The sequence below is a fragment of the Lithobates pipiens genome, unplaced genomic scaffold, assembly GCF_037356315.1.
Source record: "Lithobates pipiens isolate NorthernLeopardFrog02 unplaced genomic scaffold, aLitPip1_a1.2 Scaffold_16, whole genome shotgun sequence".
In the NCBI taxonomy this organism is placed as follows: Eukaryota; Metazoa; Chordata; class Amphibia; order Anura; family Ranidae; genus Lithobates; species Lithobates pipiens.
The window spans coordinates 587923839-587942550 of record NW_027507748.1 but is presented as its reverse complement, the minus strand read 5'-3'; the positions used below and the strand labels follow the sequence as shown (position 1 = coordinate 587942550).

Sequence of the window (18712 nt, the reverse complement as noted above, 5' to 3'; positions counted from 1 at the left end):
TTGTAGACGCTATAACTTTTGCGCAAACCAATCAATATACGCTTATTGTGATTTTTATTACCAAAAATATGTACAAAAAAGAATACCTATCGGCCTAAACTGAGAAAAAAAAAATTTACAGCAAAAAGTAAAAGATAGTGTTCTTTTCAAAATTGTCGCTCTTTTGTTAATAGCGCAAAAAATAAACCGCAGAGGTGATCAAATACCACCAAAAGAAAGCTCTATTTGTGGGGGGAAAAAAAGGATGTCAGTTTCGTTTGGTTATATCGTCGCATAACCACGCAATTGTCAGTTAAAGCGATGCAGTGCCGTATCGCAAAAAATTGCCTGGTCTTTGAGCAGCCAATCTTCCAGGGCTGAAGTGGTTAAAGCAGGGTTAGGTTGAAAAAAAAATATCCTAAGCTTTGTACATGTCACGGAGCACTGTTCAATCCATCATCCAAAAATGGAAAGAGTATGGCACGACTACAAACAAAATTATAGGGGTCGCTGAGATCGCCAAGGCGACCGGGCCCCATGCTGCAGGGGACCCTCAAGGGTCCCCCTGTATATTTGAAGGAGCGGGCGGCTGAGACCGAGCTCCCCGATCTTCAGCCGAAGTGTAATCGGCACTGTATAACTAAAGTGAAAGCAGTGTGTGCTCTTTGTCTCCCCCTACAGTGCAGTACCCGGCAGGAAGAGGTAAGATAAAGCACTGCCGTTTTTGAAAAGACTTTATGTGTGTTTGTGCATTTGTGTGTATGTGCATGTTTATGTGTGTGTGTATGTGTGTGCATGTGTATGTGTGTGTGTATGTGTGTGCATGTGTATGTGCATGTGTGTAGATGGCGAGCGGGCGGGGGGCACATTGGAGGCATTCAAGGGCACACTAGCAGCATTTGATGACACACTGGCAGCGTTTAATGGCACAATGGCTGCAATTGATGGCACAGTGGCTGCAATTGATGGCACAGTTTTAGCATTTGAGGGCACAGTGGCAGCATTAAATGGGCACAGTGGCAGCGTTTGATGGCACAGTGGCAGCATTTGATGGCACAGTGGCAGCGTTTGATGGCACAGTGGTAATATTTGAGGGCACAGTGGCAGCGTTAAATGGGCACAGTGGCTGCAAATGATGGCACAGTGGCAGCATTAAATGGGCACAGTGGCAGCGTTTGATGGCACAGTGGCTGCAATTGATGGCACAGTGGCTGCAATTGATGGCACAGTGGCAGCGTTTGTTGGGCACAGTTCCAGCGGTTGGGCACAGTGGCTGCGATTGATGGCACAGTGGCTGCATTTGAGGGTACAGTGGCAGCGTTTGACGGCACAGTGGCTGCATTTGATGATTTTGTTTATAAAAAATGTTGTGCCCCCCAAAAATTTTGAGCACCAGCTGCTGCTGTTTAGATGTATGTATGCACATTTTATGTATCTGCGTTTAATCCTGCCCCCCCCCTTCCCATATTAGAGCTGGGTGATTTTCTAAAAAAAAAAAAATGTGTCATTTAAAAAAAAAAACTCAATTCACAATTCGAATCCAGTTTTTTTTATGGACACCGTGCCAGTCATGAGGAGCTGCGGGCAGCAGTTTTTAGGTGAGCCCGTGGCTTCGTCCTAGTCCATGGGTCTGGCCTTGCCGACTAGGCCACAGCCGCGGCCTCACCTAAAAACTCCTGCCCGCAGCTCCTCAGGACCGGTGCGATGTCAGCACCGATCCTGGTGAAAATATAAATATATAAAAAAAACTATTTGCTGAAAAGTTTTATCGATTTGACCTCTTAACTCGATTCAAGATTCAAACCGATTTTTTCCCCAGCCCTACCCCATATGTGTACAATCAGAACTGTTTTTTTTTTTCTTGCTTGTTCAAAGTACCAGCAAAAAAATGCTATTCCTCTGAAAAGCGATATGTGCTCAGATCGCTTTTCAGAGGCATTTGACAGCTGGTAAAGGGGCAATATGTTGCCTCCTGACCACCTGTTTTAATCCCTTAATGTGATTGTAAAGGTTTGCTTTTTTTTTTTTTTTTTATAACAAACATGTTATACTTACCTTCACTGTGCAGCTCGTTTTGCACAGAGTGGCCCCGAACCTTGCATTCTGGGGTCCTTCGGTGGCTCTCGTGGCTCTTCCTCTTATCAGAAAACCCCCTAGGAAAAGCGCTCTCCCGGGGGGGGGTTACCTTGCAGGCGCCCCCGATGCCCGCGTCATTGGATTTGATTAATAGCACTGGGAGCCAATGGCTGAGCTGCTATCAATCTATCCAATCAGGAGCCGAGAACCCCGGGCAAAGGAAGAGCGCATCTCCACCTGGTAAAGTTCCAGGGCTCAGGTAAGTAAAACGGGGCGGGGGGGGGCTGGGGTTCCGGTGACTGCCAGGTGTTTATTCACCTTAATGCATAAGATGGATTAAGGTGAAAAAACACAAGGGTTTACAACCCCTTAAATGCATCATCACTATGCTGCAACTGCATGCAATGCACACAGTTGCAGGATGGTTGCAGTGCAGCCCCATTCACATAGGGATGTACTTAAAGGGTGCCCTGACCGGAAAAGATTGAGAAACACCGACATAGAGGAACCCATCTCTCCATTTTCCTCCTGCAGCCGCTGAATGCCTGTGGGAGGGAGAGGTAGAGAAGCGGCGGCAAATTAAGAAATTGGTTCCTTTACACGCAGCCACACACTTGCAACCGGGCCCTGTTGTTCCGCCACCAAACTCAGAGTAAAGGGCCCTGTCAGGGGGGCTCTTCATGGTTTCTTGCATCGGGGCCCTGAAGGTTCTAGTTCGGCCACTGACTACAAACCTACCAAGACATGGCCGTCCACCTAAACTGACAGGCCGGGCAAGGAGAGCATTAATCAGAGAAGCAGCCAAAAGACCCATTGTAACTCTGGAGGAGGTGCAGAGATCCATAGCTCAGATGGGAGAATCCGTCCACAGGACAACTATTAGCCCTTGTACACGGAGAATCCGTCGGAATGTGTCCTATCGTACCATGTCGTCGGATAATCCGACTGTGTGTGGTATGCATCGGATTGATTCCGTCCGAATATCCGTCGGACCCAATTTCCCAACATGTTGGAAATATTTCCCGACCAACTGGTTTGATCGGACATACTCCGATCATGTGTAGCGAGTTTTGATCGGACCAAGTGCCACGCATGCTCAGATCAAATTCCTACATCAAAGCTATTGGCTACTAGCCTGAATGTAGTCCCATCGTAACAAAATTACATCATCACGTTTTGAAAGATCGGATTTTTCGACAACTTAGTCCAACCGTGTGTATGCAACAGTTTCAGACACAATCCGTCGGACTAAATCTGACGGACAAAATCCGACGGATTTGGTTGGCAGAATCTCCGACCGTGTGTACAAGGGCTTAGTCGTGCACTCCACAAATCTGGTCTTTATGGAAGAGTGGCAAGAAAGCCATTGTTGAAAGAAAGCCATAAAAATTCCCATTTACAGTTTGCAAGAAGCCATGGGGGGGACACAGCAAACATGTGGAAGAAGGTGCTCTGGTCAGATGAGACCAAAATGTAACTTTTTGGTCTAAAAGCAAAACACTATGTGTGGCTGAAAACTAACACTGCACATCTCCCTGAACACACTATCCCCACCATGAATTGGCAGCATCGTGTTGTGGGGATGCTTTTCTTCAGCAGGGACAGGGAAGCTGGTCAAAGTTAATGGGAAGATGGATGGAGCCAAATACAGGGCAATCTTAGCCCTTGTACACACGGTCGGACATTCCGATGAACAATGTCCGATAGGACCGTGTTGTCGGATAATCCGACTGTGTGTGGTCTCCATCGGACTGTTGTCCAAACATGCTCCGATTGGACATAGTCCGATCATGTGTAGCCTACTCCGACGGACAAGGTGCCACAATCAAATTCGGACACGGAAGCGCTCGCTCAGGTAAAACTACCGCTCGTAATCGATATAGCACATTCGTCACGCTGCAATGTTAAAAATTTATCTTTACAATGCTGCAAGAATGAACTTGTTTTGATGCTCACACACTTCTCCCGAATGTATTTGTTTATTCTTTTTACTCATTTCAGCAATACAATATTTTAAATCGTCACATCTACCCAATCTTTTTTTATTTTTTTATTTTGTGGTTGTTTTTTATAATCATTTCCTTTTTTGACAGTTTGCTCATCTTTGCATTTTTGTTGGTGTGTTTTGTGTGTCAACTTACCACAACACCATTATTATCTTTTTAATTTTGTTTTTCTTTTTTCATCTACAGGAGGTTGTTTGGTGTTGGTGCCCCTTGTTATTCCTTTCACTTTGTTTTTTTGAAATGTACCTGCCTACTCACAAATAAACTGTCCTTTTTGAAGTAAAACACATACGCAAGTATTTCTTCTAACAAAAAAAAAACTTTATTTGGGTGTCAGTAACAAATAAAGAGGGAGGCAGCACTGGAGAAACTGGGGAGATTAGTGAAGCCTTTGGCCCCCAGGGCACACATCAACTATTTAAACGCAAAAATTGATGGCCTGAGGAGTACATATCTGAGGGAGAGCAGTCTGGTCCTGAAGTCCAAGAAACCCGGAACAGCAGCAGATGACATCTATGTTCCCAGGCTGTGGTACTACAAGAGGCTGCATCTTCTGTCAGACCAGACTGAACCCAGGTTATCACACTCTGGTCTTCCTTCCATGCTTCCTTCCAGGCTGTGGCTGTGGTGCTGGAGGTGTGCCAGAAGGAGGAGGAGGAGGGGCATGGGCCAAATCACACAAGTGTGTTGCTTGTGTGATTTGGCCCAACAGCCCCTTGCTGAGGGTGTGGAGAATTAGCTCCTCACACAAGATCTTTTGCCCCTCCTCCATTTGTTGGAGTTTACATGCAGCCAAGGCGGCAAAGGCCTCTTGATAGGTGGGGGTGGCTTGGAGGGCCGCTGAAGCCTCCCCGATGAGCCTCAGAGCCAACTCCTCCACATTCCCCCCCTTTCTCGCCCTTTTGCGTGGAAGGCGGAGGGGAGGGACCTGGAATTCCGTCAGGCTCCTCCGCCAGCCCATCGCTTGGCTGCCGCTTACCCCTGCCTCCTCCTGGCTGCCACTTTCCACAGTCACCTCCTGGCTGCTGCATTCCACACCCTCCTCCTGGCTGATGTCTTCCTGTGTATGAAAAAGGGACATAGTTTTAGTTTTTAGTTCATCAAACACACAATTTTCACCTCAAGACTGTTGCAAATTGTTAACCAATAGAAAAGACTACCATTCTGAGCCCAGCATTTTTCATTCTTGGCCCAAAGGTTTTGGCCACTACTGTCTATTGATATGTGAAATACTTTCTAAAATCAGCAATTAGAGAGCAAAAATCAATTTTACATCATTAATTTTTACTCCCAAAATATGTACAACAATACTATACCTGGCTCAAGCTGGGCTCCTCCAGTTGGAAGGCCCAGGTTGGGCGTCGGAAGACTCAGCAAGTGTGGAATGTAGCAAAGGACGCGTGGAAGGAAGGGTAGAGAGTGATTCCCTGACATCAGCCTGGTCTGACAGAAACTGCATCCTGTCATAATTGTTGGATAATCCGACCGCGTGTGGGCTCCATCGGACTGTTTCTGTCGGAATATCCGACCGACAAAGTTTTAGAGCTGGGCTAGAAAATTTTCCGACAACATGATTCGATTGTTTGTAGAGAATTCCGATCGGAGGAAGTGCCACACATGCTCAGATAAAGTTCCTAGACCAAAGCTATTGGCTACTAGCCTGAACGTAGTCCCGATGTAACGAAAATACGTCATCACGTTACGAACGATCGGATTTTCCGACAACTTTGTCGGACCGTGTGTATGCAACACAAGTTTTGGACAATATCCGACGGATTTTGTTGTTGGAATGTCCGACCGTGTGTACAAGGGCTTAGAGTCTTCAAAAGGCTTGAGACTGGGGCGGAGGTTCACCTTCCAGCAGGACAACGACTAAACATACAGCCAGAGCTACAATGGATCAAAGCATACGTATTCATGTGTTAGAATGGCCCAATCAAAGTCCAGACCTAAATCCAATTGAGAATGTGTGGCTGACGCCATAACATCGTGCCCAGCCTCCGAAAGATCATAGAGACTCCAGTGACATACATATATATATATATATATATATATATATATATATATTTTATATTACATACTCTTTTTTTTTAACAAATAAAGTGCAACATTTATTGTAAAGTGCCAGTTTAGGAGGACAGCTTCAAAATTCACAAGCATTAAACAAATAAATATAGAACAGATGTAACAAAATAATTGAACCTTTATGCTATACTAACAAAAAAAAACAAAAAAACACAATGTGTGATAATAGTTCCCTCACAGGGAATTTCTCAAACAAGTTACAATGACTGGGGGCCCCTTCTGCACTGTCTCTATGCAGGATCTTTCTGAGGTCTGGGGGCCCTTCCTGCACTATGTTTCTATGCAGGCTCCAATATGTGAGGTCCCTCCTACCCCAAGGTGTCCACACACGTGTTGGTCTGTGCAGAGGAGTGGGAGCAGTGGCGGCCCATCAAAGCTACTATAAAAAAAAAAAATGTAATATATTGTAGCAGAGCGTCCCAGAGAGAGGCAGGAAAATTCCTGTTCAAGGTTTATACATCTCCCAGGCTCCTCTCGTACACATTCAGAAGTCTATGAGCCATGATCCAGTTTGGGGCTTGGTCCTCTTTATGCAGAAACTGACATGTGGTAGGCTTGCTCAGCCTGGTAGTTAGAGGCTGCATATTGTGTAGTTAGAGCCGAGACACAGCTAGGATTTTTATTTTTCTATCTTTGTTCTCAATTGTTTTCTGGAACACTGTACAGCACCTGTATATAGACTTGTATATAACACAAATAAACACATCACTGTTTGTCACTAACTCACTGGATCTGGTATTGCTTCTCGGCCTTTTGGCTAAGATCAAGTGTAGTATCAGTTCTTATCAGTTGCCAGGAGGTGGCGCTTGCTTCCGTCCCTGTTCTACGGCGAGGTGGAGCAGGGGTGGCGGTTGCTATGCGAAACCTGCTGGCGTGAAGGTAACCTGGAGCGGTTCGTAGCCAAAAGGGAAGCCTTATGATGAGGATGGAGAACCACTGGTCGGCGCCAAGGGAGGGGACCCTGGCCTACGGGCCTGGATTGGGGCAGCTCTAGCTCCAGTCAGTTTTTCGGGAGGGAACGTTGGTTTCCCTTTCTCCCACTGGGGGAACGGCCAGTACTTCCTGAATGTAATTAGGTAGGAGTGATGGGAGCAAGGGTGAGGCCTGATGGCAACGGGCTCTCACTAAGCTCCTGGATCTCCATGCCTTTCTGGCTGGGGTGGGGGTTGCTGTGGTCTGGGTTGGGGGGTCGGGATGCTTTTGAAAAGCCTGTGGTGATGTGCCCCTGAAGTGGCAGTTCAGGGGTTCCTTACTTTCACTGTGATTTAATCACTTTGATGTTTGGCACCATGGCCACCTCACCATAACACATGCCTTTTCACACCTGCCTCTAGTGCCGAGCCTTTTGGCTAGGACCAGAGGAATTTTTGATTCCTGGCCGGAGGGCCTGGTCATTGTATTACACAATGACCACTCTTTTCACTCTCCTTCTTCACTATCCCTTCCCCACTTTATTTATTTTTATGAGTGTTGTGTGTCACGTTTTATGTTTGTCACTGCACGTGTGGCGAGTAGGGTGTCGGTCCTCGGGCCAACCCTGAAAGTCTTGTGGGAGGGTGGACATAGGCTTTCTGGCTTGGTTCGCCCTCTCTCTCTGGGGGTCTCCCTTCGGGGGAGCCCCTACCCAAGTACCTGGGTGGGTCTGTTTCGGCAGACCTTCTGGAGAAAGGCGGTCGTCTGGTTTCGGCCAGATGGGCAATGTATGGTACCTCAGTCCCTGTCTGGAGCCTAACGCCCCGGGGGATCAGGGTAAGGTCCTTCCTAGTGGAGGACAGTCGTACACACGTTTTTGTGTTCACTCTTGATGTGTGTGCACTTTTTTTGGCACCGAGTGGAAGTTTTTGGGTGTGTTTTGTACTCCACAGGCTTTTCAATAAAAAAAAAAATCTGTGCCTGAAAGCCTGCTTATACCAGGAAGCTTTTGTACCTGCTACCTGTCTCCCAGGTTACAATATATATTTTTTTTAAAGTGTCCCTTTAAGTGTGTGTGTTATGGGTGCCGGACACAGGGGTGCTATTGGAGGCATGACGCGTGTGTAAACACGTGGTTGGGGCTAAGAAGCTCTATTGGCGTAGTTTACAGTGTCCTTGGGGCTATGAGCTCTGTGCCCTAACACTCCACCTCTACCATTCTTGTGGTTGTTATTGATTGGCGGGTCCGTAGGGTGGTGCTTTTATCGGACTTGCAGCGTCATTGGCTCACGTGCTGCCTGTCTCCTTCAGCAACTGAGGGGAATCAGCAGTAGAAGAACGGTGGCAGGCTCAGGGCAGACAGGGAGGCGATAGGTCCATGCAGAGGCAGCAGTCCATTCATCTCCCCAGAGGCATAACTAGAACCTTCAGGGCTCCAGTGCAAGAAACCATGAAGGGGCCCCCTGACCTCTGGCCAGGGCCCTTCCCACTGATCCAAGGGGCAGCAGGACCTGGATAGGAGGGGCAGCGGGGGCGCCATATGGAGGAACAAATCTCCTCCATTTTCCTCCTGCTGCCACTGAATGCCTATGGGAGAGAGAGGAGGAGAAGCAGGCTTTTAGTGGCTTCAGGAAAAAAATAGAGGGGATTTGTTCCTCTATATGTCCCCCCCATCCAGGTGTATTGGGGCAAAATGTGCACCATTGCAATTGTAGTTACGCCCCTGGGATGAGTGGCAGCGGTGGGGAATGGGATCAGGGGCTGCAGTCTTGGTTGGTTGAGGATGGGATCAGTGGCAGCAGTGGTGGTGGTGATGGGGGGGATGGGATGAGTGGCAGCAGTGGGGGGGGGGGGTGGGATCAGTGGCAAGGGTGGTGGTTGGGGGGGATAAGTGGTAGGGGGGGATTGATTGAGATGAGTGGCAGAGGTGGAGGGGGGATATTATCAGTGGCAAAGGTTGGTGGTTGGGAGGGATGGGATGGGATGAGTGGTAGTGGCAGGGGTGGGGGGAATGGTATCAGTGGCAGCAGTGGTGGAGTGGGGGGATGGTATCAGTGACACTAGTGGTGGTGTGGGGGGGTAGTATCAGTGACACTAGTGGTGGTTTGGGGGAATATCAGTGGCACTAGTGGTGGTGTGGGGGGTATCAGTAATGGCAGTGGTGTAACAGTGGTAGTGAGGTGTGTGTGAGATCAGTGACAGTAGTTGTGGTATCATTGGCAGCAGTATTAGTGTGGGGTGAATCATTAGCAGTGTTGGGATCAGTGCAACTCACTTGCAGATCACTTGATTCCCCCTCCTTGCTAGGTCTTGCTTGGTCGGGCAGAGAGGATGGACGGGGACTGTGCACATGAGTGCGGGTAGAGAGGATGGGCGGAGACTGCAGTGTACCTGTGAGTGCGGGCGGGGAGGATAGGTGGAGAGGATGGGAATATTCAAAATCTAAAGTGCTAATTTTAAAGGCTAATATGCAAGTTATTGTCTTAAAAAGTGTTTGGGTACCTGGGTCCTGCCCCAGGGGACATGTATAAATGCAAAAAAAGGCAGTTTTTTCGGGAGCAATGATTTTAATAATGCTTAAAGTGAAACAATAAAAGTGTCATATTCCTTTAAATTTTGTACCTGGGGGGTGTGTATAGTATGCCTGTAAAGGGGCGCATGTTTCCCGTGCTTAGAACTGTCCCTGCACAAAGTGTAATTTCTGCAGGAAAAAAAGTCATTTAAAATCACTCGCGGCTATAATGAATTGTCGGCTCCCCGTAATACAGAGAACAGTCATTGAAAGTCATTGATAAAAAAAAAAAGTGTGTTTTTTTTAAAAATGACGTGGGGTTCCCCCCTAATATACCTGAAGGGTCTGGTATAGATAGAACTCCATGCCAAATTTAAAAATAAAAATGGCGCTGGAGTTCCCCCTAAAAATCCATACCAGACCCTTTATCCGAGCACACAACCTGGCAGGCCGCAGGAAAAGAGGAGGAACAAGAGAGCGCCCCCCCCTGAACCATACCAGGCCACATGTCCTTAACATTGGGAGGATGCTTTGGGGGTCTGTGACCCCTCAAAGCACCTTGTTCCCATGTTGATGAAGACAAGGGCCTCATCCCCACAACCCTGGCCGGTGGTTGTGGGGGTCTGCGGGCAGGGAGCTTTTTTAGAATCTGGAAGCCCCCTTTAACAAGGGGACCCCCAGATACCGTCCCCCTGTTTGAAATGGTAAGGGGGTACTTTTCCTGCCATTTCACAAAGAAAGTGTAAAATAATGTTAAAAAAGACACACACAGCGTTGCAAAAGTCCTTTATTAAAAATAAAAAAATTAAAAAAAGATTCCAGCGTTGGTAATCCACTCTTGCTATCCAGCGACAGATGATCATCTCTCTGGGGTCCAGCAAAGGCTAATCTGATCCAGCGACGGGTGATCTCTCCTCCCTCCAGTGCAGCACATCCATCCTCGGTCTCTACTGGTGGAGACACTGCAGGGATCCCGGCAGCCTGACATTTCTTATATGAGAAGGGCGGGGCAATCCATCACCTGACCCCGCCCCCTCTGACACAAGTGGGAAAGCCTGGATTCCCCAATGACATGTGGGTGACCCTGCCCCCCTCTGATGTAACGCAGGTTTCCATTACATCAGAGGGGGGTGGGGTCACCCACACGTCATTGGGGAAGCCAGGCTTTCCCACTTGCATCAGAAGGGGGCAGGGCCAGGTGACGGGTGGCCCCGTCCTCCTCATATAAGAAATGTCAAGCTGCTGGGATCCCTGCAGTGGATCCAGAGGATGAATGCGCTGCACTGGAAGGAGAGATCACCCGTCGCTGGATCAGATCAGCCATCGCTGGACCCCGGAGAGATGATCATCTGACGCTTGCTAGCAAGAGTGGATTGCCACTGCTGAAATCTTTTTAAAAAAAATGTTATTTTTAATAAAGGACTTTTGCAACAGTGTGTGTGTCTTTTTTAACATTTTTTTACACTTTCTTTGTGAAATGGTAGGGGTACTTTTGTACCCCCTTACCATTTCAAACGGGGGGCGGGATCTGGGGATCATCCTTGTTAAAGGGGGCTTCCAGATTCTGATAAGCCCCCCGCCCGCAGATCCCCACAACCACCGGCCAGGGTTGTGGGGATGAGGCCCTTGTCCTCATCAACATGGGGACAAGGTGCTTTGAGGGGTCACAGACCCCCAAAGCATCCTCCCAATGTTGAGGGCCTGTGGCCTGGTATGGTTCAGGAGGGGGGGCGCTCTCTCATCCCCCCTCTTTTCCTGCGGCCTGCCAGGTTACGTGCTCGGATAAAGGGTCTGGTATGGATTTTTGGGGGTAACTCCACGCCATTTTTTTAAAAAAAATTGGTGTGGAGTTCCCCTTAAAATCCATCCCAGACCTGATGGGTCTGGTATGGATATTTGAGGGAACCCCACGTCTTTTTTTTTTCATTTGATGCAGGGTTTCCCTTAATATCCATACCAGACCTAAAGGGCCTGGTAATTGAATTTGGGGGAACCCCACACTTTTTTTTATCAATGACTTTCAATGACTGTTCTCTGTATTACGGGGAGCCGACAATTCATTATAGCCGCGAGTGATTTTAAATGGCTTTTTTTCCCTGCAGAAATGACACTTTGTGCAGGGACAGTTCTAAGCATGGGGAACATGTTCCTCTTTACAGGTATACTATAGACACCCCCCAGGTACGAAATTTAAAGGAATATTATACTTTTATTGTTTCACTTTAAGCATTATTAAAATCATTGCTCCCGAAAAAACTTCAGTTTTTAAAACTTTTTTTGCATTGATACATGTCCCCTGGGGCAGGACCCAGGTACCCAAACACTTTTTAGGACAATAACTTGCATATTAGCCTTAAAAATTAGCACTTTAGATGTCTCCCATAGAATTGTAGAGGGTGTTCTGCGGCTTTTCGAATTTGCCGTGAACACCCCAAATTGTTCACTGGCAATGTTTGTGTCGAACATGAGTTTGACTCGAACTCGAAGCTCATCACTAGTCACAAGCAGTTATGGCTGCCTTAGTAAATGAGCATGGGATAGAGCCAGGGTTCACCACAGTTGTTTTTATAATAACATACCACTTCTTGTTTTACCTGTTACCAGAAGCTGAACATCCCTTCCAGAGATTAAAAAAAAAGATATATCCAGATGCCCAAGTCAGAATCTTACGAGTATGTATTTTGTCTATATGGAAATGTTTTCTGGATGTCCAGTGGAAAATGCTACTGCAAAGGCCACAGTAAAAAGTGTTATCAGAAGTAGTTTGTAAGTACAGAGTCACAGAATCTATAGAGAGTAACCGAGGAAATCATTTTTATAGGAGAGTCCTTACTAGAAGTTTTGAGGTTTAATTTTTACATCCCCTACTGTCTACAATGTAGCGGACAAAGTAGAGTAATGCCGCGTACACACGAGCGGACTGTATGGCATACTTAGTTCGTCATACAATCCGACGGACAGTCCGTTGTACTTTCCACTGAACGGACTTGACCACACACGGATACCCAAACAGTCCGTCGAAAGCTTGCGCGATGACGTGTACATCACGTACGACGGGACTAGAAATAGGAAGTCCAATACACAGCAAAGCACCCTTCCGCCGTGTAAATCCTTTCTGGGAATGCGCCATTCTTAGTCCGTCGAACTAGCATACTGACGAGCGGATTGTCCGCTGAAACCAAAGTACGACAGACAGAATTTCGAAAAATCCAAAATTCTTAGTACGCCGGACTGCACGCTGAAAAAGTCCGCTGAAGCCCACACACGAGCGGACTGTCCGCTGAAATGTGTTTCGACGGACTAAGTACGCCATACAGTCCGCTCGTGTGTACGCGGCATTAGAAACTAGAAAACTTTTGCCTGAATGTTTTCTTATATTTTATGAACCCCCCCCCCCCAAGAGGATGTTGGACTCTCTCCCTTTGGGATTTGGTTTGAGAGTGTGTTACTCACTTGCTTATATTTTGTCTCAGCAGCTGAAGCCCTCCATTCGGATCTCACAGAGAATGTTGCGGATTGTTTAAGGTTTTGACAAACTTATTTATGTGCTTTCTCCCCAACTCCAGATCCTAAAAGTTTGGAAGGATCTAAAACTAAAGCCAGGTGACTTGTGGATTGTTGAGACACCTAACCTAAGCTAAAGGAGCTGCTGGTTATTTTTGGGCTTACCGTTACCGTTCGTTCTCCTTGTTTCACATCTAGGGGATGTCCCGTGGTAGATGGCCCAGTAACTTGAGACTGACAATAAATCCACTTGAATGGATTTTATTTGCAAAAACTCAAACCATTGAACAGTCTTTCAACTTGAGATCAGAGGGTTGGAAAGGAAGGTTCAGGTACTCTCAATGTCAAAGTCTAAAAACGTTAAAGAACTTGCTTACTTTGACTGCATTCAGAGAATAGCCATTCGCAGCTGGATGAACACTCAGATTAGACAGTCCTTCTCTCACAAGGCCTAGCAGCCAACCAGGTGTTTACTCAGGAACAAAGTCTTTATCACCGACGTTGTTGCAGAACATGTAGGGAAAACTAAGCTGTAGAACACTTGTAGGATACCTGGATCTTTCAGCCTGCTTGGCGATATCCACAAGACCAGATTCTCTCAGTTACTTCAGCCCTTCCAGGCTCTTGTTAAGAAAACCAAACTCACACATGGTATTTCTTCTAAAGAGTCCTCCCCTGGAATGCTCGAAGTGCACTGTCTCTCCCGAACCAGAGACAGTACCCATCCACCTGAAATCCTTCCATAGTTCCCTTGCCTTGGGCTATCTAGCCCCAAGGCATTAAAGTCAGGTGGATCTGCACCCCAGACCATAGCCTTCCTGGGGGCTGGTCAGGAGGACCAGGACCATGTAATCAGCACAGCATACTGGACCAGAACCCCGAACCACGTGACGTCCGCATCTTAAATACCTTCTCCCAGAAGGCCCAGTGAGAGGGCCACTCCCACTGACCTGACTCTGAGAGAGAGTAAATTAAACGCCCAACCAGACCTTAGTTCCACGCCTGCCGCCAGAGACAGTGCCCCCTGTGGCCAGGCTGAACATTTCATAGCCCATTTTATATGTATTGCACAATACCCTCACTGTACACACAACATTAATAATGTTTTCAGTAAATGTTTTGCATTCTTTCGAGTCCTGATTAGAATTAGCCTGCCTATGTAATGCCCCTTGTTACCTGTGCACTGCAGGCCATCAGTGCTGATCAACCATTGTGTATTCCTTTGTGTGTTAGCTTCCTGTTTCCTGCCGTGTGCTCTGCTTCTGTTTTCCGTTACCGACTTTGGCGTGTCTTGACTATCCCTGTTTGCCTGTGATCCTGACCTTTTGGCTTGTACCCGACTATTCTTGTCTGCTTGTGGCCCCGACCTTGGCTTTGTCCCTCACCATCCCTACGGTGTGCACCTGTCACCTCGCCTCAAGGTGACCTGACATTGGAAAGATGCTGAGCGTATCTTTTGTGTCTGTTCCCTACTGCAGTAGTTATTATTAATTTGGAACCACTAATCAATATGAGGATAGGAGTTGCCTATCTATAAAATATCTAAGTCAACCCAAATCCCATTACCATTCTCGAACACATTTTGGGAAATGGGTTTCCGTAGGTGTGATTAATAGACCATAATTGCCCGATAGTGTGTGGGTCATTGATCCCGTCTCCGAGCAATGCTAAAAAAAAAAAAAATTGTGATTTGAAGGGCACTCCAAAATCTCAATCTCAATCCCAATATCGGGTACAGGGGGGAGATCTCCGCCAATGGAGGAGAGCAGGTCTGAACAAAGTTTGGCAGTGTTGCCTATTTGAGGATGGATGGTAACCTCTCTAGGGTGGGAGTATTCTGTACTAATGACCTGTTAAACTGGAGCTGCCTTCTTCTGGTTAAATATAAAAATTGGAAAAAAAATAAAATTGCCTTATTGTTACAGTAACGTAATTTGTATCATAAATACATTTTTAATTTTATGGATATGAGGCCCTTTCGCACATGCTGTCTGATCAGGTCCTGTCCGTTTTTTATCAGGTGGGCCTGATCGGATGCTCCATTCACCTCTATCGAGTGACGGATGTCAGCGGTAGGGATGAGCTTTGTGTTCGAGTCGAACGTACATTGGCTGTTCGTCCGTTCGGCGAAATCCGAACATTTTGGTCCGTTCGTGTCAAATTCGCGTGGCGCTCACGGCCCACAATGCACTGCGATGGCGCAGTGCATTGCTGGCTCATGATTGGCCAAGCATGCACTGTGACCCCGCATGCTTGGCCAATCGCAGCGCCAGCAGCGAGGAGAGCCATGATTGGCCACAGGCAGGATGCCTGTGGCCAATCATAGCTCAGGCTGTGTAGTGCACGCCCCACACTATATAAGGCCGCCATCGCGGCGGCCTCGTGTAGTGTGTTGGCGTCTGAAGCAGTGGGTGTTCTGTGTACCTTCAACACAGTACACACCAATCGTTTTCGGCCGATTTTCTATCTTGCTGTTGTGTAGTGGTTATTGTCTGTGTGCCCTGACCGCAGTATACACCGCTATATTCACCTCACCTATATAGCTAGTGATCTATCTTTTATAATAAAGCTTGCAGTCAGTAGTGTTAGGAGATGCGTGCTGTCTGCGTGCTCTGTACCCAGTACATACCGCTATATCCACCTACATAGCTCTTCTCTATCTGAGCCCACTTGCCATCTGCAGGAGTTATTGGAAGTTGTGTGTGCCTCCAGCACAGTATACATCTGTATATACCCCTTTATCTCTGGTGTTCTCTGGTTATTGTCTGCGTGCCCTGACCGCAGTATACACCGCTATATTCACCTCACCTATATAGCTAGTAGTAGTGATCTATCTTTTATAATAGAGCTTGCAGTCAGTAGTGTTAGGAGATAGTGCGTGCTGTCTGCGTGCTCTGTACCCAGTACATACCGCTATATCCACCTACATAGCTCTTCTCTATTTGAGCCCACTTGCTATCTGCAGGAGTTATTGGAAGTTGTGTGTGCCTCAAGCACAGCACAGTATACATCTGTATATACCCCTTTATCTCTGGTGTTCTCTGGTTATTGTCTGAGTGCCCTGACCACAGTATACACCGCTATATTCACCTCACCTATATAGCTAGTAGTAGTGATCTATCTTTTATAATAGAGCTTGCAGTCAGTAGTGTTAGGAGATAGTGCGTGCTGTCTGCGTGCTCTGTACCCAGTAGTGTTAGGAGATAGTGCGTGCTGTCTGCGTGCTCTGTACCCAGTACATACCGCTATATCCACCTACATAGCTGTTCTCTATTTGAGCCCACTTGCCATCTGCAGGAGTTATTGGAAGTTGTGTGTGCCTCCAGCACAGCACAGTATACATCTGTATATACCCCTTTATCTCTGGTGTTCTATAATAAAGGCATCTGCAGGAGTTAGTGGGTGTTGTGTGCCTCCAGCACAATATACACTACCCAACTGCTGTTTTACCCAACTCCCTTCAGGCCATTACCATGTCTGGAAGGCCAGCAAGGAGAAGCAGACAGGCGCGAGCCGATAAAAGAGGGCAAGCAGGCTCTGTGTCTAGAGACAACAGTGCTGGTCGTGGACGCGGTGCATTGTCATCAGCACGTGGCCATGGGACATGCTTGTCCTTCTTTTCGGCAGCTGGACATGTTGAACCGCAACATGCCAATGACTTGGTAGAGTGGATGACCAAGCCCTCTTCATCCTCCTCATCCTCTCTCACCCAGTCTCAGGGTAGTAGCAAAGCAGCTGCCAACGCATCGTCTTCCCTCCTCTCAATGTCATCATCAGTGACTCCTTCCCTAGACCCACCACGTCCTCCTGAGGAGTCTCCTGAACTCTTTGAGCACAGTGTTGGGTACATGCTCCAGGAGGATGCCCAGTGTTTTGTGGGCTCTGATGATGACACTCAGCTAGAGGAAGGCAGTAGCGTGAATGCAGAGAGAGGGGATGCTCAAGAAGGACAGCAATCTGGCAGTCATGTTCCACAAGCTGCAGCATACTGCCAGGTTTGCTACAGCGATGAAGAGGGAGGGGATGATGAGGGCACTGACTCCACGTGGGTGCCTGGAAGGAGGGAGGAGGAGGAGGAGGAGGCACATGTCCAACGAGGCAGGCCTCCGGGGGCCAGCTTAGGGGCAGCACACCGACTGAATCACACTGCAGAGCTCCGCCTGTGCAGAGCGCTGCCTCTGCGCGTTATTCTAAAAGTTCTTTGGTGTGGGCCTTTTTTGAGACGAGTGCATCAGATCGCACCGCTGCTATTTGCAACATATGTCTCAAGCGTATCTCACGTGGCCAAAACATCAGCCGCTTGGGCACCACATGCTTGACCAGACATATGTTGACCTGCCATGCAGCTCGTTGGCAAGCGTACCTCAAAGACCCACACCAAAGAACAAAGCGGACCTCTCCTTGCTCCTCATCAGCTGGCATCTCCAACCCCACTAGACCTTCAGTCCTCTCTGAAACCTGCTCTGAGAGGAATGAAGATGTAGAATTAGGTGTGTCACAGCCAAGTGCTTCCGGGAACTCTGCTAGCGGTACACCCACGTCCGATTATAGCAGGCAAATGTCCCTGCCCCAGCTGCTGGACCGGCGGAAGAAGTTCACTCCCAGCCATCCACATGCCCAGCGGTTGAATGCTAGCTTGGCTAAATTGCTAGCACTTCAACTGCTGCCTTTTCAGTTGGTAGACTCGGCCCCCTTCCGTGAGTTTGTACAATGTGCGGTACCTCAGTGGCAGGTCCCCAAACGCCACTTTTTCTCACGGAAGGCGATTCCGGCTCTCTACCGGCATGTGGAAGGCAATGTCCTTGCCTCGCTGGACAGGGCGGTCAGCGGTAAGGTGCATATTACCGCTGACTCATGGTCCAGCAGGCATGGACAGGGACGTTACCTGTCTTTCACGGCCCATTGGGTCACTCTTCTGGCAGCTGGGAAGGATGCAGGACAAGGTGCAGTAGTGTTGGAGGTTGTTCCGCCACCACGCCTCCAAAATGCTACTATTGGTTGTGACACACCTCTCTCCTCCACCCCCTCCTCTTCTTCTTCCTCCATGGCCTCTTCCAGTGCTCTGTCCTCAGAACCAGCGGTGCTCCATAGGCGTTCCAGGGGCTACGCAAGTACGCAGGCAAAACAATGCCATGCCGTGCTTGCGCTGGTTTGTTTGGGGGACAGGAGCCACACTGGGGCGGATGTTTTGTCAGCTCTGCAGGGGCAGGCCGAGAGGTGGTTGATGCCACGCCAGCTTAAGCCAGGAATGGTGGTTTGCGACAATGGCACCAACCTCCTCTCCGCCCTCCGACAGGGACAACTGACCCATGTGCCCTGTGTAGCTCACGTCCTTAACCTGGTGGTGCAGCGGTTCTTGGGCAGGTACCCCGGCTTACAGGATGTCCTGAAGCAGGCCAGGAAAGTCTGTGTGCATTTCCGCCGATCATTTAATGCCTGTGCTCGGCTGGCTGAGCTCCAAAAGGAGTTGAACCTGCCCAAGAACCGCCTTATATGTGACATGCCCACCAGATGGAACTCAACATTGGCCATGCTGAAGCGGCTGCACACGCAGCAGAGGGCCATCAATGAGTACCTGTGCGACTACGGCACCAGGACAGGGTCAGGGGAGCTTGGTTTTTTCTCACCACGCCAGTGG

The 18712-nt window shown here is 48.1% G+C and overlaps 1 pseudogene; it reads left to right on the top strand.

Moving 5' to 3' along the window:
* The first annotated feature begins 6883 nt into the window (after positions 1 to 6883).
* LOC143986385 (U2 spliceosomal RNA) lies at positions 6884 to 7016 on the top strand (annotated as a pseudogene).
* Positions 7017 to 18712: the final 11696 nt, after the last annotated feature.